Below are 8005 nucleotides of genomic sequence, written 5' to 3' on the forward strand. Positions count from 1 at the left end.
TACGTGTTTTTATCATGAATAGAGATTAAGTTTTATAAGTGTGTGTGTTTCTTCCCCTTCTGAAGTGATTACACGATTTTTTATTCTGAAAATGTGATACATAAATTACATTGATCAAATTTCAAGTGCTAAACCAATTTTGCTTTTCTGGAACAAACCTAACTTGGTTAAAATGAATTATCCTTGTAGGAATTTGTTTTGGTATGAAAGCAAGTGAATTCTGAGATTTCGCTAAAGTGCTCCAAGCCTTATCTGACATGTAAGATGGAATCTCATCATCTTAACTGGCTTTTTCTGACTGTGAAACCATAAAATAATGATAACTTCCTTTTTTTAAACCACGTTTAAAAATCCTAAAAATATTTCAATTAAGTGAAATAAGCCAGTACAGAAGGAGAAATACCACATGTCCTCACTCATAACTGGGAGCTAAAAATAAATAAAAATAAAGAAAGAAAGAAAGATACAATGATGGCAATAATTCATTGAACTTTCAAAAGGAGAGAACGGAACTGAGGCTGTCAGAGGTGGGAAAGTGTGAGAGAGACGGGAGATTAGGGAGAAATTGGTAAAGGGACACAAAAAATGATTTCACAGTGTAATGATAAAATTTTTTTAAAAATTTGAGGAAGAAAACATTTTGAGAGGCAAGCACCTATCTATCAAATTTCAACTTATCCACTGTAAAGGAGTTAATTTCTGCCAGGGCAGTCATAAAGGCCTGAATATGTTCCAGTATAGCTCAAGAGTTCTGGCCAGGTCCATGTTTCTCCTGTTCTAGCAATATTCTCAGGGCCATTCTTAGGGTTTGAGGCATTGTAGTTGGGTACTCAAGAGGTTATCCCTCAAATACAGAGCAAACTCAAACAGATCTGATGCTCGTAAAACTTGCCCTTACTACGGCATGGAATTAAATTCAGATCATCTCAACTAAAAAGTGAACATAATTATGTTTCAAATCGATAATTCAAAGGCATAAGAAAAAAAATGCCTTTTCTTTTTTTTACTCCCAGAATTAGGCTACAGTCTGGTAGGAATAATGTGGTCATTGTGAGAATAAATACTGTTAAAAGACAAAGCACCACCATTTTACTGTTACACAGTTTGAACATCTGTAGAGATCATCTCATGAGGTAAAATTTAAAATTTAAAGGATGAATCACAATCAAAATCAAAAGGCAAATAACAAATGGGTGAATGCATGCAACGTATATGACTGACGAAAGATTAATTTCTTTTGTATATAAAGAGCTCATACAAATAAATAAATTTTAAAAATCTAATAAAAATAAGCAAAGGAAATGAATAGACAATACCTGAAAGGAAAAGACAAATAGATTCTAAAGATGAAAAGATGCAGAATGCCTCTCATAAGATAAATGAACATTAAAACTATAATGAGGTATGACGTGCAACTTGTCAAATTGACAGAAATCAAAGTTTGGCATCAAAGAACAGGCATTTTCATATACTATTGTTGGAAATTTAATTTGGCAAAATCTTTTTAGAAGGTAATATCTATGAAAAATAAAAATGTTTAAATTAAAATGCATATGGTTTTTGACCCAACCATTTTCACTTATAAGAATTAATTCTACAGATATACTCCATATATACAGATACATTTGTATAAGGATATTAGTTTAAGCAAAATATTGAAAACAAACTAAACGTTCACCACTAGAAGACTGTCAAAATATGGTGATCTATATAATGTATTATAAAGTTATTCCATTCCATTAGAATGGAATATTATATATACATTCTATTTGTATTGTTATGTAACTATCTCTAAAACACATTAAATGAAAAATATACATACAATGTATGTAGTATGCTATCATTTGTTTAAAAAAATGTATCCTGTATTCATGTGCATATGAATATGCATTCTCTGCAACGATTGATAAACTGGTTAAAAAAATAATTTTCTAATAATAATTGGGAAGAACCAAGGCTTGGATGGGAAGGAGACTTTTCTTTACAACATTTTGATTTCATGTGTATTTTTAACATTTTAAAGGCTAAAATTTTTACATATGATGCATGTTTAGTGGCTACATTTTTCTTTGGTCTAGAAAGAAATGCTACATAATTAGGAATTAAAGACACTGTGAAAACACTTGAGAATGTTCATGAGCATATGCTATTTGTATTAGTCCATTCTGTTGCTTATAATGGAATACCTGAAACTGGGTAATTTATAAAGAAAAAGAAATGAAATTTATTTCTCACAGTTTTGGAGGCTGGGAGGTCCATGGGAACACATCTGGTGAGGGCCTTCTTCTGGCTAACTCCCTACAGCAAGGCAGGGTATCACATGGTGAAAGGGCTGAGCAAGAGAGGGCTAACCTTTTCACTTGCCCTCCTTATACAGCCATCAGAATCACGCCCATTACTCCATGAATCAATCAATGTATTTTTGAGGGCACAGTCCTCACAGTCTAATCACCTCTTAAAAGCCCCACCTTTCAAATACTATAATTGGATTTCCCACTCTTTTAGCATTGTTACAATGGTGGTCAAGCTCCAATGAGTTTGGGGGGACATACAATCCACAGCACCATTCTAGCTTCAATCAAGTTAAGAAAACTTCTTGTGTTGACAAAACAAAACAAAAACCTTCAGTCATCATTTCAGTTGAGCTAAAAATGAACCAGATGGGGCCATTACGGTTACATTTTCTACAAGCCTTTCTTGCTCCAGAGAATATTATTTGGTTTTCAGAAAGAGTTTGTGTCTAGCAAGTGCCGTCTGTTGCCTATTGTCAGGAGTAGAAGTTTGAACACTTCTGTCTACAGCATCTTGTATTGCAACTGCCAAGGACAACACAATGCAGTCAAGCACTGGATGGAACAAAGCTTCACTCACACAGAGAAGAGACAAAGCAACAGCAGCTTCAGTAGTGGGTGCTGATCCCCCATGGCCAGCAGGTCCTTGCCGGCAGCAGACCTCTCTTGTGCTGCAGCAGGAAGCCCTGTCTCCTCCCCAGAGGGTACTGATATAGCAGTGAGGTTGGTCAGCTGCTATATGACACACTAAGTAGAACAAAAGAGTACACATTGACTGTGAAACAGGAAAAAATGTTCCCATACAGGTAATAAGTCCAGCAATGCTCTGAGGACTCTTTATCTCTTGGTAAGCAAATGTTTCAGGCCTGAGGCCCATTCTTATATGACTAATTTGGGGTTGAAAGACCGCATGCATGAGAGAGTGCCTTTCCCAACAGTTTGGCTCTTTCATAAAGAAGAAAGTCAGCTAAATTACAAGAAAGTCCTAGAACTAAAGATGAGTTAGAAAATGTACACCTAATTATCCTGAAAGTTTTTATCTATAGGGAAGCAGCATAATGAAGAGTAAGGATATAAGATTTGGAATCCATGTTGTATTTCTTATCAATGGACAACCAGGTAATTTTTAAAACTTCTCTGAACTTCAGTTTTCTCATATGTAAGATGGAGCTAATACTACCAGCTTCCAACTTGTAATATGTTAAGTGAGATAACATACATAAAATCCTTACACCACCTGTCCTAGCACAAAGTATCAATTGCTAACTTACAGGGTCAAACATACAGGGAAATCTTGGCGATATAAATGCTCCTTTGAATTTCTTTCTTTATAACTATAAGAAGAAAATTAGCAAATAATATAGTTGCCAGACAGTTTTATTTAGTACTTTACATATTTGAATAAGTGATTAAAAAGTGAATGTTGATCAGTTTATTTAGAATTGCACCAAAGGAAAATATAGGGAAAATAATTGTTTGCCAAATTCATCTGGATGTAGGGCCAACTTCCTCAAATTAAAAAAAAAAAATTCTAAGTCCTTGGAACCTGGGGCTTTACAAACGGCAGTCAATTAATTCTGTTCTTAGTTCAAAGAAGTCATTATGTTTTCTTTGTTTCTTGATGTTGTCGATTTAACAACATATTGGTAGAAATATGTAACTTCTCAAATGGATTAGACATCAAGAGACCAATTTGTGCATATAAACTAAAAATTGAAAATAAATATACTCAGAGATTAAATTATTGAACTGTATAACAAATACAGATTTGTTAATAACTTTCCAGAAGGAAAAAAAATTAATTAAGAGAGGTCTTTTTCATCATTCTCAAAAATTCTTCCTCATTTATCTCACCATCCCCATCATGATCAGCTTCATCAAGCATTTACTATAAAACAAAATGTAAATTGATATATGAAATCTATTAAGTGAATAATGACATAAATGAATATTCACATACACACTCAAAATCAAATTTTATTTTAAACATATGAGTACAACTAAAGTTAGAATTATAGTCATAAATACAGTATATAAACTATTATATAAAAATTATAATTATATAAATTATATTATAAAAATAAGTAAAATTTACCTGAAGTTTATCATCTGTTAAATTTTCCCTTAGTTCTTTAGCAACCCTCTTAATATTGTTTAGTGTTATGTTTCCATATCATCACCATCAAATAATTTGAAAGCCTTCAGTATTTCTTCTTTTTCATCTGTTTTACTCTTTAAAAAAATTGTCATTAGTCTTTCATTTATTCTATCAAGCTGGACTTGCTGGATCTTTGAGGTCAAGAGCAACAATTTACAGCTAGCTGAGTTCTAACTTCTTGTATTTTTTTTACCAATTATCTTAGGTATACATTTTTTTTTTTAAGCCTTTTGAATTCAAACTGGGTAAAACTTCATTCTTTTCAAATGTATATAACACTGGGACTTACATCTAACACACACTGGGTGGTTTCAATGATTACTCCTTCTATTTACTTGTTTTGGGCGGGCAGCTGGCTGGTGCAGAGATCAAACCCTGGACCTTGGTTTTATGAGCACCATGTTCTAACCAACTGAGCAAACTTGCTAGCCCCAGGTAGCTGAGTTCTTTCTGATGTTATTTATTGCTCTGACTTTTAACAATCATTCCAATGTGCTCACATGTGCCTCAGTATATTTAAAAGCAGTGCTTATTGAAGTAGGAGAGGTACAAGGTTGTAAAGAGAATGCATCTCTTATTAGCCCTAATAATTCAGATTCATTACCAAAAAGGTAAGCTCCAAGAGAACAAGGAGGTTATCTCATTTAGTGCTCCTTAGAAAAGACTGCTGTGTAGAAGAGGTTTTTGTCAGGAAAGAACGAGTATATATGACAGGATAGAGAGAATGGGGCCAGAACTTTGAAGCCTTGAAATCAGCAAACATAGACAAAAATAGGCAATCAATATGTTTGCTGAGTTTTTTACCATGGACTGGGCATAAATCTAGAAAATCAGGTCAACAGGCCTAGGTTGCAATCCTGCTGTGCAACACCCTGGGCTTTGGCCTACTCATTTATAAAACACAAAGTGCTTAACAAGTTGTCTTCTTAATGCGGGGCAGGTGTATGCACTGAGACCACATCAGAAGACTGCTGTTAAAGGTTTAAGGATTGCCACAAATAAGTATGTTTTTAAAAATGTTTTAGAATTAGAAATAATTTCAGAACCTTCAATTCTTTCACATCTATGGTTCCAGACCCATCAACATCAAATAAATCAAAGGCCTCTTTAATTTCTTGCTTTTGGGTTTCATTCAATTCAATTTTGTTGCCTTTTTCTTCCATAGGTCTGAACTTGTACGATAGCTGGATGCCTGTAATAAATACAGATGTGGGTGAAAGAAAAACTCTACAACTTGAAAAGTTAGCAGAACCAGAATTATTGATGATAAACTAATTAAATCTAATAAATAAACACATTTGAGTATCCGATTTCCTACTACATAATGAACCTCAAGAATTTCCCCCTTTCTCCCTCGCCGACATTTGTGCTTTTGGTTATTAATGTCTTTGTGGAAAGCCTGGTTCTTTTTTACCACTTAGATCTTTCCTTAAAATTAATGCCTTTTGAGAGGGAAAGAGGCAAAGAAGGCACATTAGAACAGTGGATGATGTTATGTCAATACAATTAGGTTTAATTCGTACATCTGAAAAGCAGTTGCTTGAGGAATATTTACTTCCATATATGTCTATATATCTCAATAAAATGTGTTTATTTTGTGGGATATGCTTAACTGGAACATAGTATCTTTCCCACCTTCTTCTAAGCATGCTGTCCTATACTACAAGGGCTTAAAAGTAAAAAACTACATTTTCCAGATGAAAAACTACTCCAGATATTCCTCACATTTTTTGCAGTCTTATTTCTGTATCTTGTCTTCAGGTTTGGGTTAAGCAGTAGTGGCTGGGCAGCAACTGTGGGTCTAAATCGCCAGCTTTAAGAGTGTTGAGTTGGTTGTGGTAACTGGATTCTTGATGCATGGAGCGCAGATACACTGGCATGGTCTTCAACAGCAGTTCCAGTGGCAGCATTCTGAATCCTCACCTTCCCAACGGCGGCAGTCAGTAGCTTCCCTGGCCAGGCAGTTTTTCAGAGGACTGGATGTGGTTCCAATCCCCTTCTGGCTGAGGAGCCGTTTTTGTTTCCAGTACTAAACCTATCCTATACTGTTAGTATTAGCAACTGATGGAAGAAAAAATGAACTCTTCTGTCCCTAGAGCCACGGAAAATGTACTTCTTTTTGGCACATGAAGAGAGATTACTAATAATACCCGAAGATCATGAAAAGGGGGAGAATAATTCATTTCATAAGTTAAACATAAACAAAATCTCTTCCTTGCTCTGGGGAAAAACTTCGGCCTCAGCCCCAGTCCCAGCAAAAGGTTACAGCCTCACTCTCACCGTGTCCCCACCCGCGCCCTCAGCCGGGACCTGTAGGCCTCACCTGGCTACCGCGTAGCCCAACCGTAGTCTTGACAACACGCAAGCCGTTGCTAAGGCCGCTCTAGCCGACTTCTCGCAGCTCACCCTACCCAATCCCCTACTGATTGACGTACATTCCGCCCAATAGGCAAAAAAGAGAGCCTTTGAGGCCAGCCCCCACTCTCGACTCTCTACCAATAGCGTGACAGTCCTGCCTTTCCCCGCCCACCGTCAAGCGGAACTTTCCTCTCCTGCTGGGTTTCTTAGCGACCTAGCCACCCTTCGCACATGCGCAAACTACGGACGGCGAAGGGGCGCCTTCGCTCTGGCGTTTTGGTGTCTCTGACCCAGCCAGAACCGCGCCTGGCGGGTAGGACGCCGGGAAGTCTAGTCCCCGTGGGAGTGGAGACAGGAGTGAGGTTAGTAGCGAGGTGTTTCCATTGATGGTTAAGTCTTTGGTGAAGACGTGGAGAGCCCTCGATTGCTTTTCCGACCTCTTCGGGTCGGGGAAAGGATGAGAATCTAGAGCTTGGTGGGCCTGGGGTGAATTTGTCCAGCATACGGCTGGGTGTCTAGAGGCGGAGGGGACTGCTCTTTCCCTGCGCCTCTGGACATCTCTCGTTCTCCACAGTGCCTGGGTCTTGGCCTTTAACTACTTCCCTCCTTCCTGGTTCGGGCAGGGATTTTTGGCATGGTAGACACCAAAATTTCTGTATAGGAGGGGCATGGGGCAGCGGTGTGGTTAGAAGGAAGTGGGAATGGGGTAGGATGGGTCTTGGGATGCACGTGAAGCTTCACTGCATAGGAAACAGTTTTTACATATGTTTTAATGTTGTAGGGGTAGGACTTTGGCCCCACCCATAATCACTATGAGACACACACACGCCGGTTGTCCAAGTATATCAAGCGTAGATCCGCACTCTTGAGTTGGACACAGGTAACTTGATAATCCAGTTGACTCAGTAACAGGAGAGATATAGACTCCTTGTCACCTCTGTAAACCAAATCAAACTCTTGTCCAGAGGGCCAGACTTGCTGGTGTTGCGCATTCTGAACATGGGCAGGGATCAGCTAAAAAGATGGGGGAGAATGACTGATGTAGGTCCTCAGTTCTTCTGACTTCCTGGTAGGGATGAAGAGATGATAGTCTCTTAAAATTTCTAACCCTTAATTGTTTACGCATCAGGACCCCTTTTATGACTCTTGCAGTGCCTTCTCTTTAAAGTGAATTTTCTAAAAATCATATTGTATTCTC

At 37.5% G+C, this 8005-nt stretch overlaps 1 pseudogene; it reads right to left on the bottom strand.

Annotated features, from left to right (window-relative positions):
* Positions 1–4089: 4089 nt before the first annotated feature.
* On the bottom strand, positions 4090–7799 carry LOC134385778 (centrin-4-like; annotated as a pseudogene).
* Between the last annotated feature and the right edge of the window lie 206 nt (positions 7800–8005).

The sequence above is a fragment of the Cynocephalus volans genome, chromosome 9, assembly GCF_027409185.1.
Source record: "Cynocephalus volans isolate mCynVol1 chromosome 9, mCynVol1.pri, whole genome shotgun sequence".
In the NCBI taxonomy this organism is placed as follows: domain Eukaryota; kingdom Metazoa; phylum Chordata; class Mammalia; order Dermoptera; family Cynocephalidae; genus Cynocephalus; species Cynocephalus volans.